Genomic DNA, 17,188 nt, shown 5'->3' with positions numbered 1-17,188 from the left:
AATAAAATACAATATTATTATGCATGATTATTAACAAAGAAAAGCACCAGTGTAGGATTTTTATAACACAAGAAATAATAATAATAATAATAATAATAATAATATTATTATTATTATTATTATTATTATTATTATTACTATTATTATTATTAACCATTATTTGTCTATGATAATTGTAATTACTGCACACTTACAATGATGATATCATGTTGTACATATAAGGAATACATAAGCTGAAATAGAAGCACATTAGATGCCATTATATAAACATTCACCGTCACTAATACACTGCAACATTCAAAAGTAATACTACTGATAATGGAGTTCAGAAATGTCTGAGTGGGTATAAAAGTCTTTTAATTAACAGCTGTTTCAACTTGCTCTTAAAGAAATTTCCACAGAGCTGCTTTACAAAATTTGGCAACCTATAATAAAATGCAAGTGGACTTGCATTTGTAGCTCTTTTGTTACTCAGTATCATAATAACAACATCTTATGAGACCTTAGTTTCTCCCAGTGTATAGAATGTCGTCACCCAGCTGCATTCCCGTAAGTTATTTGAATACACCTTGTTCATGTATTGAATTAATGAAATGTCTATTCATTATGCTTATTGCATCATATAATTGCCATAAGCATATACCTTTATTATATAGTCAATACATTATACTTAATATAGTCCCAACATGACTAGTGTTTGCTTACAGTAGTAATTACCATAACTAGTATCTTCTGAAGCCTGAATATTTTATCCATGTAGACTGTGGGTGCTCCTCCCCAAATTTCAGTCTCGTGTTGTAAATTTGAAGGGATTAATCCATAGCGCATTTGTTTAATGATAGGAGGAGTTATATATTTTTCAGGTGTTTTAGTAACCAAATATTTCAGCTAGTCTCTTTACAGATGTAGCTGACAGACTCTTTTCATGTAAGACACTCATCAATAACAATGTCTGAAAATGTATGTTTATTGGATGTTTCAACTGTTTATATACACTTGAGACTGGTTGCAATTGAGCACCAACTTTATCACAACAGTCTTGGCCTTATTCGGTATAAGTTTATTCATGATCAGATGTTCCATGATTAGTTCAAAGTTGTCTATATTGTTTTGGAATGCTATCTGCTCATTGTGGCTGAGGATAATAAATGCTGTATCAGCAGCATAGTTGACTAGCTTTAAGTTTTATGATCTAAGAATACTGCCCTGGGAACTCCAAAGTTGAGAGTCTTGTATGCTGATTTTAATGTGAGGCATTCTTACTTCCATTCTTTTAAGATAGTTTAGCATACTGTCTCCCATCTCAGAAGTAACTTACGAATTTTAGTGATACTACTCTTATACCGCTAATTTGGATAAAAGTACTGTATGATTAATAGAACCAAATGCCTTATGCGAATCTAGAATTAATACTTGCAACACTTAATACAGTGAAAAACCATACTTCAACATAATTGTTTCTTTTGTATCTGCACAGGCATGACAAGGTTGCAAAATCTAGCCATCACCACAAATGTCACTAATCTAGCCAACTGTGGGCACTCAACCCGGGAGCCTGGAACCAGGACCGCAGAAGAGGATAAACTCAATGTGTAAGTTGATCTATGGGGGAAAGGGAGTCCAAAAACCATGTAGAGACACAGGGAGAAAAGCACAAAATGCAACCACCATGAATTACCAAACAAATAACAAGCGGAAACAAGAGCATGCTGCAATGTGGAAGCCAGGTCAGTGTTAGTCGATCACTCCATAGAAACTCACTGGCTTAACCTATCGTCCCTGGCAAGTAAACACCTGAGTCAGCAGTTCTGCCCTTATGACACACCACACATGATGTATATGATAGCTTTCTGCACTACTCTACCATAGGACCCACTGCAGTTCATCTGTGTCCATACATTTGTCCATACATTTGTCTGCTGGTGGGGATACCAAAATTTCAATTGAGCAACACATTATTGACTAGTTCTACAGCCCTGAAAGTTCTCTTTGGTACCCAAGCCACAAAACATAATATCTTTATTTATGCCAATGCAATGTTCTTCCACAAGCACATTGATAGAGGTATTTCAACGATTGGTGGTCTGTTAAAGGTTCCCTTACCTGAAATGAAGTTCAGTACATTTCTATCATCTGTTCTATGCAAATAATTGAGGTTAAAAAAGTTTTGAACTCAGTTCTACATTATTCATGTAATGTCCTGACAAACTGACAATTATTCTGGTATATGTCTCAAGTTTCCTGTTGTTGTTGTTGTTGTCGTCTTCAGTCCTGAGACTGGTTTCATGCAGCTCTCCATGCTACTCTATCCTGTGCAAACTTCTTATCTGCCAGTACTTACTGCAACCTACATCCTTCTGAACTTGCTTAGTGTATTCATCTCTTGGTCTCCCTCTAGGAGTTTTACACTCCACACTGCCCTCCAATACTAAATTTGTGATCCCTTGATGCCTCAGAACATGTACTACCAACCGATCCCTTCTTCTAGTCAAGTTGAGACACAAACTCCTCTTCTCCCCAATCATATTCAATACCTCCTCATTAGTTATGTCATCTACCCATCTAATCTTCAGCATTCTTCTGTAGTACGACATTTCGAAAGCTTCTATTCTCTTCTTGTCTAAACTATTTATCGTCCATGTTTCACTTCCATACGTGGCTACACTTCATACAAATACTTTCAGAAACGACATCCTGACACTTAAACCTATACTAATGTTAACAAACTGCTCTTCTTCAGAAACGCTTTCCTTGACATTGCCAGTCTAAATTTTATATCCCCTCTACTTCGAGCATCATCAGTTATTTTGCTCCCCAAATAGCAAAACTCCTTTACTACTTTAAGTGTCTCATTTCCTAAACTAATTCCCTCAGCATCACCCAACTTAATTCGACTACATTCCATTATCCACATTTTGCTTTTGTTGATGTTCATCTTATATCCTCCTTTCAAGACACTGTCCATTCCGTTCATCTGTTCTTCCAAGTCCTTTGCTGTCTCTAACAGAATTACAATGTCATCAGCGAACCTCAACGTTATTATTTCTTTTCCATGGACTTTAATACCTACTCTGAACTTTTCTTTTGTTTCCTTTACTGCTTGCACAATATACAGATTGATTAACATCGGGGACAGGCTACAACCCTGTCTCACTCCCTTCCCAACCACTGCTTCCCTTTCATACCCCTCGACTCTTATAACTGCCATCTGCTTTCCGTACAAATTGTAAATAGCCATTCGCTCCCTGCATTTTACCCCTGCCATCTTTAGAATTTGAAAGAGAGTATTACAGTCAACATTGTCAAAAGCTTTCTCTAAGTCAACAAATGCTAGAAACATAGGTTTGCCTTTCCTTAATCTATTTTCTAAGATAAGTCATAGGGTCAGTATTGCCTCACGTGTTCCAACATTTCTGCGGAATCCAAACTGATCTTTGCCGAGATCGGCTTCTACCAGTTTTTCCACTCGTCTGTAAAGAATTCGCGTTAGTATTTTGCAGCTGTGACTTATTAAACTGATAGTTTGGTAATTTTCACATCTGTCAACACCTGCTTTCTTTGGGATTGGAATTAATACATTCTTCTTGAAGTCTGAGGGTATTTTGCCTGTCTTAATCATCTTGCTCACCAGATGGTAGAGTTTTGTCAGTACTGGCTCTCCTAAGGCCGTCAGTAGTTCCAATGGAATGTTGTCTACTACGGGGGCCTTGTTTCGACTCAGGTCTTTCAGTGCTCTGTCAAACTCTTCACACAGTATGGTATCTCCCATTTCATCTTCGTCTACATCCTCTTTCATTACCATAATATTGTCCTCAAGTACATCGCCCTCGTATAGACTCTGTATATTCTCCTTCCACCTTTCTGCTTTCCCTTCTTTGCTTAGAACTGGGTTTCCATCTGAGCTCTTGATATTCATACAAATGGTTCTCTTTTCTCCAAAGGTCTATTTAATATTCCTGTAGGCAGTATCTATCTGACCCCTAGTGAGATAAGCCTCTACATCCTTACATTTGTCCTCTAGCCATCCCTGCTTAGCAATTTTGCACTTCCTGTTGATCTCATTTTTGAGACGTTTGTATTCCATTTTGCCTGCTTCATTTATTGCATTTTTATATTTTCCCCTTTCATCAATTAAATTCAATATTTCTTGTGTCACCCAAGGATTCCTACTACCTCTCGTCTTTTTACCTACTTGATCCTCTGCTGCCTTCACTACTTCATCCCTCAGAGCTACCAATTCTTCTACTACTGTATTTCTTTCCTCCATTCCTGTCAATTGTTCCCTTATGCTCTCCCTGAAACTCTGTACAACCTCTGGTTTAGTCAGTTTATCCAGGTCCCATTTCCTTAAATTCCCACCTTTTTGCAGTTTCATCATTTTTAATCTACAGTTCATAACCAGTAGATTGTGGTCAGAGTCCACATCTGCCCCTGGAAATGTCTTACAATTTAAAACCTGGTTCCTAAATCTCTGTCTTACCATTATATAATCTATCTGAAACCTATCAGTATCTCCAGGCTGCTTACATGCATACAACCTTCTTTTTGGATCTTGAACCAAGTGTTAGCTATGGTTAAGTTGTGCTCTGTGCAAAATTCTACCAGGAGGCTTCCTCGTACATTTCTTACCCCCAATCCATATTCACCAAGTATGTTTCCTTCTCTTCCTTTTCCTACTATTGAATTCCAGTCACCCACGACTACTAAATTTTCGTCTCCCTTCACTATCTGAATAATTTCTTTTATCTCATCATACATTTCTTCAATATCTTCATCATCTGCACAGCTAGTTGGCATATAGACTTTAGTACTGTCGTAGGCATGGGCTTTGTGTCTATCTTGGCCACAATGATGCGTTCACTATGTTGTCTGTAGTAGCATACCAGAACTGTTATTTTTTATTCATTATTAAACCTACTCCTGCATTTCCCCTATTTGATTTTGTATTTATAAACCTGTATTCACCTGACCAAAAGTCTTGTTCCTCCTGCCACCAAACTTCACTAATTCCCACTATTTCTAACTTTAGCCTATCCTTTTTAAATTTTCTAACCTACCTGCCCAATTAAGGGATCTGACATTCCATCCATAGAATGCCAGTATTCTTTCTCCTGATAATGACGTCCTCTTGAGTAGTCCCCACCTGCAGATCCGAATGGGGGACTATTTTACCTCCGGAATATCTTACCCAAGAGGACGCAATCATCATTAACCATACAGTAAAGCTGCATGCCGATGGGAAATATTATGGCTGTAGTTTCCCCATGCTTTCAGCCATTCACAGTACCAGCACAGCAAGGCTGTTTTGGTTAGTGTTGCAAGGCCAGTTCAGTCAATCATCCAGACTGTTGCCCCTGCAACTACTGAAAAGGCTGCTGTCCCTCTTTAGGAACCACACATTTGCCTGGCCTCTCAACAGATACCCCTCCATTGTGTTTGCACCTACGGTACGGCCATCTGTATCGCTGAGGCACACAAGCCTCCCCACCAATGGCAAGGTCAATGGTTCCTGTTAATAAGCCATTATTCTTTCATAAGGTACAATGCATTCCCTTCCACAGAGGAAATGCAAGCAATAAGAACTGAAATATACCAGCAATAACTTCAGCATGGACAACACCAACACCACCAACTACTTCAGTAACAACTAAACAAACAGGAGAGCCAATAAAAGAGTTTGGAATAATGCAGTCGCCAACAGTCCTAGGAGATACAAGCTTTAGTGTCCCTACTACCATGTCCATCGTCATTTGTGCCATTCTAAGAAACACAGGGGCTTGAGACTCTTACAGGCAATACTATAAGCAACATTTTGAGGTATTCCAGGTGCATTATGTGAATGTATGTAATTCACTTTTGTAATTTTAGACAGCGAAAATAACCACTAAATTTTTGTGCTATTCTGAACCACATAAGAATAAAATTACTCTCATAACAAAGCAGCAAGAATGGAGACCAATGGGAATATGTTGGGGGCAACAGAAAGGGAGAAAAGACATGGGAGTATGTCCTCTGTGACAGAAACAAACAGAAGGCTGTCAGAGATGAGAGCTTTGCACTGTTTATGGTCAAGATACAGGACAGCAGTAGCAGCCAGCAGCGGGTCTTCGGCATGGACTGGTGAAGAAGGACATGGCACATGATTCCACATAACGCTGCCATTGTAGGTGATGCAGCCACTGCTATTATGGACACTCCATCCAGAATTAGGAGCTCATTCAATTGGTAAGTCCTAGTCTCATTACATGGGTAATAGTCTCAAAAGTCTAAATAGCTGTCATTTGCTATGCAACACAGAGGAAGCATCAACTACCATTTTGTAAAATGATCCCTGTTGCTTCAAAGACTTGCTGTAAGAACATTTTATTAACTGAACTTAATGCTGTAGCAGTAGTTCAGAAATTCATTTATGTGAACTACCATGTTTGCTGAGAATACGTAAGTCACAAGATATTTTAACCTGTGAGTTATCATCTCCCAAGTCACCAAAAATTGGTGACTCAACCCTTTTTGCAAAATTTCTTCTAAAAAATATAGTAGGGAAAGATATCACAGCAGCTATGGAATTTAGTGGCATCATGTTGCCAAAAGTGCTATGAAGACATCACAACTAACTGAACTTTCCAACTACATAGAACTGTAACCACAATAATTTGAAAGAAAATAGAGTTTACTGTTTCATTTACCTTTCACTTGATTAACTCTGTCATGATAAATTTTTTACTGGACTGTATACTGAACTCTTATTTTTTCTCAATACTATCTCAGAAGAAAAACTGGTAAGAAACTTGTATTTTTCATCTTATTCATGTATATGTTTGGACTCAACTTGTTCCATGAAGTTGAGTGTCACCTGTCAGCACTGTTGGCCACAGAACTCAGGTTACTGTGGAGCAGAGATATGAATGTATCAAGTTTTCCTTTGCAGGTAAACAATTTCATAACTACTATGACCAAATGTGAGAAGAGCAAAGGAGGTTGTAGAGAGTGAAAGTGATGGAGGTTGAGGCCAGCCTCTTGCCAGGGGCAGAGAGGTTTTTGTATGGGTATTTATGAACCCAGTGTAGTGGGAACACAGTATAGCACATGTCTATGTAGAACTAGCATTTCTATTGTTAATAACTTTTCTCATACAGCTCAGGATAATAAAAAAAATAACTACTAATTTTCTGTCTAAAATAAAACATACAATCTTATTTTGTAGTAAATATTATCTTAATTATCTCTTTGTCTGCTGTGTAAAAGACTCAAACCCTTCCATCTTCATCAATATTTTGCCACATTTGATAACTTTTGAGACAAAAATTAGGTCAAAATATAACAGAATCATTACAATTTCTTGTCATGGATAGAGACACAAATATTTAAGGTACTGAGAAAATATACGTCATTAATGAACCCAGTCTTGTTGCCTATGGCCTATTCCAGTCATATGTCAACAAGGAAAGCCACTTTGTTGTATATCAATGTCAGGAGCATCAGGGGCAACTTTATGAGGTACTATATTTGTGGTTTGACCTGTAAATGCCATTTGCATGAAACAAATGAATATCTTTGTATAAAATGTTTTCAGTTCTCTTGGCATGTGAAATCAGAGTAAAAACTAAAAACTTTGATGATTATATCAATCAACTTCATCAACAGTACCTGACAGCAACCAGCTAATGGATGTAATCATTGAAACCTAAATGTCTTACTATAATTTCAAGCAGCAAAAAGACTGAAAACACCAGATTCTATATGTTTAAATTCTGAATTTGAACAGTCCTATACAAACTTCCTAATGCACAGTGGTACTGTCCTTTTTAGGAACTCTGTTGTGAGTAATTAAAGACATCTGTAGGCCACATAAATTTAAAAATCCTCAGCTATTTGTGATCTCAGCCAGTGTGGACATAACGCAGTCACTTAGTCAGCTTTAATGATTATTGCAAACACAAAACTAAGTTCCATTTGGAAACTTCATTTCATTTGACCCCATAATTAGGGATACTGTTAAGTCAGTGTCCAATGCAATTCCCTTCTAAGTATTCGGAAACCTCTGCCATTAATTTGCTATGATTTTCTCACCTGGATCAGGGTGTGCTACAAGTTATGTAGCCAACCATGGACCTTGGTGCAGTGGGATGGCTTGTGTGCTTCCAAGATACAGTTACCTGCACGATAGGTGTAACCACATGTGAGGGGTGTCTGACTCAGATTAACATAGGCCTCCTGAAGAGAGATAGCAGGTTGTTCAGTAGTTGTTGGGATGATTGATTGATCTGGTATTGTAATATTAACTAATATGGCCTTTCTATGTTGATACTCCACTGGCTGAAATCAAGAGGAAACTACAGCTATTAGATTTGCTGAGGACACACAGTTCTATTGCATGGTTTAACAGTGGTGGTATCCCCTTGTTTAGAGGACCAGGAATTTGATAGCAATAAATGGAAAATGGGGAAAATAGTGGGAAAATATGGACTAGGGGAAAGGAATGGAATGGGAAGCAGCCTGGCAGAATTTTGCACAGAGTATAGTTTCATCATTTCCACACTTGATTTAAGAATCATGAAAAGAAATTTGTATGATCTGTATGCACAGAAAACACCTTAAAACACAAGAAGGTTTCAGACAGATTATATAATAGTAAGGCATAGATTTCAAAAGCAGGTTTCAAAGTGAAAAATATTTCAAGGGACAGATGTGGACTCAGACCATAATATAGTGGTTATAGATTGCAGATTAAAACTAAAGAAATTGCAGAAAAGCAGGAAATTAAGGAGATGGGGCTGCCTAAGTTAAAGGAACCAGAGGTGGTTGAGAATTGCACTTGGAGCATTACGAATTAACTGAAACAGGCAGAAGGAATACAGTAAAAAATGAAAGGGTAGCATAATGAAAGCAGCATAGAATTATAAAGGCAAGAAGAAAGGCCCAGTAGAAATCCTTGGATAACACATGAGATATGGAATGTAACTGACCAAAAAGAGAAAATACAAAAATGCAGTAAATGATGGTGTCAAAAGAGAGTGCAGATGTGTAAAACATCTGACTGACAGAATTGCAACATGGTAAAGCAGGAATGACTAGGGGAGCAATATGAAGCTGTAAAAGTATGCATGACTACAGGAAAGACATATGCTGCCTAAAGAAAAATCATAGAGACCTTTGCAGAAAACAGAAGCAGCTGTATGGATGTCAAGAGCCCAGTTGGCAAGCTACTACCAAGTTAAGAAAGGGAAGCTGGAAGTGGGAAGGAATATATGGAAGGGAAATAAACTTTAAGAGAATATTATAGGAATGGAACAGGAAGTAGATGAATACGAGATAACACATGTGATTTTTCAATAAGAATTTGGTAGACAGCTGAAAGATCTAAGCCAAAACAAGGCACGTAGGGTGTATGTCAATCCCTCAGAATTACAAAGAGCCTTGGGAGAGCCAGATATGACAAAAAGTAGTCCACCTTGAGTGCAAGATTTGTAAGAAAAATGAAATATAAACTGACTTCCAAAAAAGGCAGGTGCTGACAGGTATGAATATTAGTGAACTATCAGATTATTATTATTTCTTTCCTTTCTCAGACATTATGTCTGGTTAAAAATGGAAAGTGATGCAGACCTTGATCAAGTGTGATTCCTTTATCTGTATGATATATGTTACATTGCACTTAGGAACTTTTGGGTAATTGAACATGTAAACTATTTGTATGGAGTGTAGCGATGTGTGGAAGTGAAATGTGGAAGATAAATAGCTTAGACAAGAAGAGAAAAGAAGCTTTCGAAATGTGATGCTACAGAAGAATGCTGAAGATTAGATGGGTTGATCACTTAACTAATGAGGAGGTATTGAATAGAATTAGGGAGAAGAGGAGCTTGTGGCACAACTTGACTAGAAGAAGAGATCAGTTGGTAGGACATGTTCTGAGACATCAAGGGATCACCAATTTAGTATTGGAGGCTAGCATGGAGGGTAAAAATCGTAGAGGGAGACCAAGAGATGAATACACTAAACAGATTCAGAAGGATGTAGGTTGCAGTAAGTACTGGGAGATGAAGAAGCTTGCACAGGATAGAGTAGCGTGGAGAGCTGGGTCGAACCAGTCTCAGGACTGAAGACCACAACAACAACAACATCAATAATTACAGATTTCTGTAGTTGTATATATACGTTTGGATGTAGCAGTATTGCATCGATGTACTGGTGGATATTGTGTGGTATGAGTCTTATAGTTGATAGTATAATTTGTATAATGTCAGCTTTATCCTGATGCCACATGTCCTTGACTTCCTCAGCCAGTTGGATGTATTTTTCAATTTTTTCTCCTTTTTTCTGTATATTTGTCGTATTGGGTATGGATATTTCAATTACTTGTGTTAATTTCTAATTTTTATTGGTGAGTATGATGTTAGGTTTGTTATGTGGTGTTGTTTTATCTGTTATAATGGTCCTGTTCCAGTATAATTTTGCATTCATCATTCTCCAGTACATTTTGTGGAGCATACTTGTATGTGGGAACATATTGTCTTATTAGTTTATGTTGTATAGCAAGTTGTTGATGTATTATTTTTGCTACATTGTCATGTCTTCTGGGGTAATCTGTATTTGCTAGTATTGTGATGTGATCTACTGTTTCTATTTGTTGTTTGCAAAGTCTGCATTTATCTGTTGTGGTATTGGGATCTTTAATAATATGCTTGCTGTAATATCTGGTGTTTATTGTTTGATCCTGTATTGCAGTCATGAATCCTTCCATCTCACTGTATATATTGCCTTTCCTTGGCCACGTGTTGGGTGTGTCTTGATCGATGTGTGGCTGTGTTAGATGATACGGGTCCTTGCCATGTAGTGTTTTCTTTTTCCAATTTACTTTCTTCATATCTGTTGATGTTATGTGATCTAGAGGGTTGTAGAAGTGGTTATGAAATTGCAGTGGTGTAGCCGATGTATTTATATGAGTGATTGCTTTGCGTATTTTGCTATTTTCTGCTCACCCTGGAAAGAATTTTCTTAAATTGTCTACCTGTCCAAAGTGTAGCTGTTTTATGTCGATAAATCCCCTTCCTCCTTCCTTTCTTTTTAATGTGAATCTTTCTGTTGCTGAATGTATGTGATGTATTCTATATTTGTGGCATTGCGATCATGTAAGTTTATTGAAGGTCCAGCCCGTGGTCTAGGGGTAGCGTCTTTGATTCATAATTAAAACGTCTTCGGTCACGGGTTTGATCCCTGCCACTGCCTCAATTTTGATAAATAATCTGCATTGGCGTCCGAAGACTTCCGGCATAAGAAGTCAGCCTCATTCTGCCAACGGCCTTGTCAAAGAGGGCGGAGGAGCGGATAGAGGTTCAGGGCACTCTCTTGTCCTAGGGGTGGGAAATTGCCCCTAAAGGCGGAAGAATCAGCAATGATCAACGACATGAGGATGCAGAAGGCAATGGAAACCACTGCATTAAAGACACGTAATGTGTATCCACAAGACATGAGGCCTGAAGTTGAAGAAGTGTCATGATGATCTCTCCATTGGCAAAAGATTCCGGAATAGTCCCCCATTCGGATCTCTGGGAGGGGACTGCCAAGGGGGAGGTTACCATGAGAAAAAGACTGACTAATCAATGAAAGGATAATGTTCTATGAGTTGGGGCATGGACTGTCAGAAGCTTGAACGTAGTAGGGAAACTAGAAAATCTGAAAAGGGAAATGCAAAGGCTCAATCTAGATATAGTAAGGGTCAGTGAAGTGAAGTGGAAGGAAGACAAGGATTTCTGGTCAGATGCGTATCGGGTAATATCAACAGCAGCAGAAAATGGTATAACAGGTGTAGGATTCGTTATGAATAGGTAGGTAGGGCAGAGGATGTGTTACTGTGAACAGTTCAGTGGTCGGGTTGTTCTAATCAGAATCGACAGCAGACCAACACCGACAACGATAGTTCAGGTATACATGCCGACATCGCAAGCTGAAGGTGAACAGAGAGAGAAAGTGTATGAGGATATTGAAAGGGTAATGCAGTATGTAAAGGGAGATAAAAATCTAATAGTCATGGTTGACTGGAATGCAGTTGTAGGGGAAGGAGTAGAAGAAAAGGTTACAGGAGGATATGGGCTTGGGATAAGGAATGAAAGAGGAGAAAGACTAATTGAGTTCTGTAAGAAGTTTCAGCAAGTAATAGCAAATACTCTGTTCAAGAATCACAAGAGGAGGAGGTATACTTGGAAAAGGCTGGGAGATACAGGAAGATTTCAATTAGATTACATCATGGTCAGACAGAGATTCCGAAATCAGATACTGGATTGTGAGGCGTACCGAGGAGCAGATATAGACTCAGATCACAATATAGTAGTGATGAAGAGTAGGCTGAAGTTCAAGACATTAGTAAGGAAGAATCAATACGCAAAGAAGTGGGATACGGAAGTTCTAAGGAATGACGAGATACGTTTGAAGTTCTCTAACTCTATAGATACAGCCATAAGGAATCGCGCAGTAGGCAGCACAGTTGAAGAGGAATGGACACCTCTAAAAAGGGCCATCACAGAAGTTGGGAAGGAAAAAATAGGTACAAAGAAGGTAGCTGTGAAGAAACCATGGGTAACAGAAGAAATACTTCAGTTGATTGATGAAAGGAGGAAGTACAAACATGTTCTGGGAAAATCAGGAATACAGAAATACAAGTCGCTGAGGAATGAAATAAATAGGAAGTGCAGGGAAGCTAAGACAAAATGGCTGCAGGAAAAATGTGAAGACATTGAAAAAGATATGATTGTCAGAAGGACAGACTCAGCATACAGGAAAGTAAAAAGAACCTTTGATGACATTAAAAGCAATGGTGGTAACATTAAGAGTGCAACGGGAAGTCCACTGTTAAATGCAGAGGAGAGAGCAGATAGGTGGAAAGAATACATTGAAAGCCTCTATGAGGGCGAAGATTTGTCTGATGTGATAGAAGAAGAAACAGGAGTTGATTTAGAAGAGATTGGGGATCCAGTATTAGAATCGGAATGTAAAAGAGCTTTGGAGGACTTATGATCAAATAAGGCAGAAGGGATACATAACATTCGATCAGAATTTCTAAAATCATTAGGGGAAGTGGCAACAAAACGACTATTCATGTTGGTGTGTAAAATATATGAGTCTGGTGACATACTATCTGACTTTCGGAAAAGCATCATGCACACAATTCCGAAGATGGCAAGAGCTGACAAGTGCGAGAATTATTGCACAATCAGCTTAACAGCCCATGCATCGAAGTTGCTTACAAGAATAATATACAGAAGAATGGAAAAGAAAATTGAGAATGTGCTGGGTGACGATCAGTTTGGATTTAGGAAAAGTAAAGGCACGATAGAGGCAATTCTGACATTACGGCTAATAATGGAAGCAAGGCTAAAGAAAAATCAAGACACGTTCATAGGATTTGTCGACCTGGAAAAAGCGTTTGACAATATAAAATGGTGGAAGCTGTTCGAGATTCTGAAAAAAGTAGGGGTAAGCTATAGGGAGAGATGGGTCATATACAATATGTACAACAACCAAGAGGGAATAATAAGAGTGGACGATCAAGAACGAAGTGCTCATATTAAGAAGGGTGTAAGACAACGCTGTAGCCTTTCGCCCCTGCTCTTCAATCTGTACATCGAGGAAGCAATGATGGAAATAAAAGAAAGGTTCAGGAGTGGAATTAAAATACAAGGTGAAAGGATATCAATGATACGATTCGCTGATGACATTGCTATCCTGAGTGAAAGTGAAGAAGAATTAAATGATCTGCTGAATGGAATGAACAGTCTAATGAGTACACCGTATGGTTTGAGAGTAAATTGGAGAAAGATGAAGGTAATGAGAAGTAGCAGAAATGAGAACAGCGAGAAACTTAACATCAGGATTGATGGTCACGAAGTCAATGAAGCTAAGGAATTCTGCTACCTAGGCAGTAAAATACCCAATGACGGACGGAGCAAGGAGGACATCAAAAGCAGACTCGCTATGGCAAAAAAGGCATTTCTGACCAAGAGAAGTCTACTAATATCAAATACTGGCCTTAATTTGAGGAAGATATTTCTGAGGATGTATGTCTGGAGTACAGCATTGTATGGTAGTGAAACATGGACTGTGGGAAAACCGGAACAGAAGAGAATCGAAGCATCTGAGATGTGGTGCTATAGATGAATGTTGAAAATTAGGTGGACTGATAAGGTAAGGAATGAGGAGGTTCTCCGCAGAATCAGAGAGGAAATGAATATGTGGAAAACACTGATAAGGAGAAGGGACAGGATGATAGGACATCTGCTAAGACATGAGGGAATGACTTCCATGGTACTAGAGGGAGCTGTAGAGGGCAAAAACTGTAGAGGAAGACAGAGATTGGAATACGTCAAGCAAATAATTGAGGACGTAGGTTGCAAGTGCGGGCCGCATCAAACCAGTCAGTAGTTCGATGGAGGAGGGAAAAAAAAAAAAAAAAAAAAAAAAAAAAGTGTGTTGAGTGCTTCTATGTCTGTGTTACTCCACTTCAATACTCCAAATAAGTAGGTCAATATTGGTATAGCTTTTATCTTGTTTCTTACTGTCAGTTCTGTTTTCAGTATATATGTTAGTCTTTGTCAATATTTTTCTTTTAGTTCTTCTTTGATACTTCTATTCCTATTTTTTGTCTGTATCCTAGATATTTATAGGTATCTGTTTTATCCATCGCTTCTATGCAGTCGCTGTGGTTATCCAATATGTAATCTTCTTGTTTAGCGTGTTTTCCCTTGACTATGCTATTTTTATTACAGTTGTCTGTTCCAAATGCCATATTTATATCATTGCTGAATACTTCTGTTATCTTTAGTAATTGGTTGAGTTGTTGATTTGTTGCTGCCAGTAGTTTTAGATCATCCATGTATAGCAAATGTGTGATTTTGTGTTGGTATGTTCCAGTAATATTGTATCCATAATTTGTATCATTTAGCATGTCGGATAGTGGGTTCAGAGCAAGGCAGAACCAGAAAGGACTTAATGAGTCTCCTTGATATATTCCATGCTTAATCTGTATTGGCCGTGATGTGAAATTATTTGAATTTGTTTGGATATTAAGTGTGGTTTTCCAATTTTTCATTAGTATGTTTAGGAACTGTATCAATTTATGATCTACTTTGTATATTCCCAATATCTGTAGTAACCATGAGTGGGGTACACTATCAAAAGCTTTTTGGTAATCAATGTATCCTTAGTGTAGCGAACTTTGTTTAGTTTTAGCTTGATATGTCACCTCTGCATCTGCTATCAGTTGCTCTTTACATCCTCGTGCTCCTCTGCAACAGCCTTTTTGTTCTTCATTTATAATTTTGTTCTGTGTTGTATGTGTTGTATTTAGATAAGCTAAATCATTATGGTTCGAGGGGGGCAATGCACTGGAAGCCACACATTGATGGTCTGCTGAAACATCTGAGTTCGGCTAAGTATGCTATTAGGGTTATTGCAAATTTGGTGATAAGAATCTCAGTAAATTAGCCTACTATGCCTACTTTCATTCAGTGCTTTCATATGGTATCATATTCTGGGGTAATTCATCGATGAGTAGAAAAGTATTCATTGCTCAAAAACGTGTAATCAGAATAATTGCTGGAGCCCACCCACAGTCATCTTGCAGACATCTATTTAAGGATCTAGGGATCCTCACAGTAACCTCACAGTATAGATATTCACTTATGAAATTTGTTGTTAATAATCCAGCCCAGTTCAAAAGTAATAGCAGTGGGCATAGCTATAACACCAGGAGAAAGGATGATCTTCACTATGCAGGGTTAAATCTGACTTTGGCACAGAAGGGGGTAAATTATGCTGCCACAAAAGTCTTTGGTCACCTACCAAATAGCATCAAAAGCCTGACAGATAGTCAACCAACATTTAAAAATAAATTAAAAGTACTTCTAGATGACAACTCCTACTCATTGGCTGAATTTTTAGATATAAATTAAGGGAGGGAAAAAAACTAACTTAAGCATTAGTGTCATGCAATATTTTGTGTAATGTAATATCTTGTACAGACATCTTTCATTAACCTGACATGTTCCACATCATTACGAAATGTCGTATTCATTATCTATGGAACAAGTATAATGTAATCTAATCTAATCTAATCTAATCTTTTATAATTTTGTTCTGTGTTGTATGTGTCATTAATTTCTGTGTAATGACTGAAGATAATATTTTGTATATTGTTGGTAGGCACGTTATGGGGCAATATTTAGCAGGGTTTGCTGTGTCTGCTTGATCTTTATGTTTCAGGTAAGTTATTCCATGTGTAAGTGTATCAGGGAATGTGTATGTGTCTGCAATGTAACTGGTAAATAATTTAGTTAGATGTGAATGTGTTGAGGTGAACTTCTTTAGCCAGAAATTTGCTATTTTATCTTTTGCAGGGGCATTCCAATTGTGAGTAGAATTAATTGCTTGAGTGACTTCATGTTGTAAAGTTATCACTTCAGGCATTTGTGGTATCATCTTGTATGTGTCTGTTTCTGCTTGTATCCACCGCGCATGGCTGTTATGTTGTATCGGGTTTGACCACATGTTGCTCCAGAAGTGTTCTATGTCTGTTATGTTTGGTGGATTGTCTATTTCAGTGTGTGTGTTATCTATTGTCTGGCAAAATTTATTTTGATTTGTGTTGAATGTTTGGTTTTGTTTCCTTCTGTTTTCACTTTTTTTTGTATCTTCTAAGTCGTTTGGCCAGTGCTTGTAATTTCTGCTTCTTTTAATCTAATTGCTCTATTGCTTCTTACTGTGAGATTTTACCTAACCTTTTTGTTTTTTTTTCTGACATTTCATTTCTTATAAATTATGTTAGCTGTCCGATGTCTTTTCTCAGTTTTTCTATTCTGATCTGTGTTGCCATGCTGGTTTTGTGGGTTTCTTCTGTGTGTTGGTTGGTTCTGATCTCTGCCTAGTGTGTAGTGAGTGCTCCTATATAAACCAGTAGTTGTAACTCTTCCATAGTTGTATTTTCATTTATTTTGTTGTGTATGATTGTGTTGATAGTTGTTATTGTTGTTTCGACTTGTGGGTTATTTGGTGTTCTATGCAAGAATGGTCTAATGTCTGTATTTGTGTCTTTGTATTCTATACATGTCAGCTGAAATTCTGATAGTGTTAGGACAGCAACCAGCCACAAATTTGCTTTGATTTATATGTATCAAAACATGTGGTGCGTGGTTGAAAT

The 17,188-nt window shown here is 37.8% G+C and overlaps 1 pseudogene; it reads right to left on the bottom strand.

Annotated features, from left to right (window-relative positions):
• The window catches only part of LOC126298270 (glutaryl-CoA dehydrogenase, mitochondrial-like), a 62,195-nt pseudogene that overhangs the window by 20,794 nt on the left and 24,213 nt on the right, over positions 1-17,188 (bottom strand).

The sequence above is a fragment of the Schistocerca gregaria genome, chromosome X, assembly GCF_023897955.1.
Source record: "Schistocerca gregaria isolate iqSchGreg1 chromosome X, iqSchGreg1.2, whole genome shotgun sequence".
Lineage (NCBI taxonomy): Eukaryota > Metazoa > Arthropoda > Insecta > Orthoptera > Acrididae > Schistocerca > Schistocerca gregaria.
Note: the sequence above shows the minus strand (reverse complement) of the source record. Positions and strands in the feature narration are given on the sequence as shown.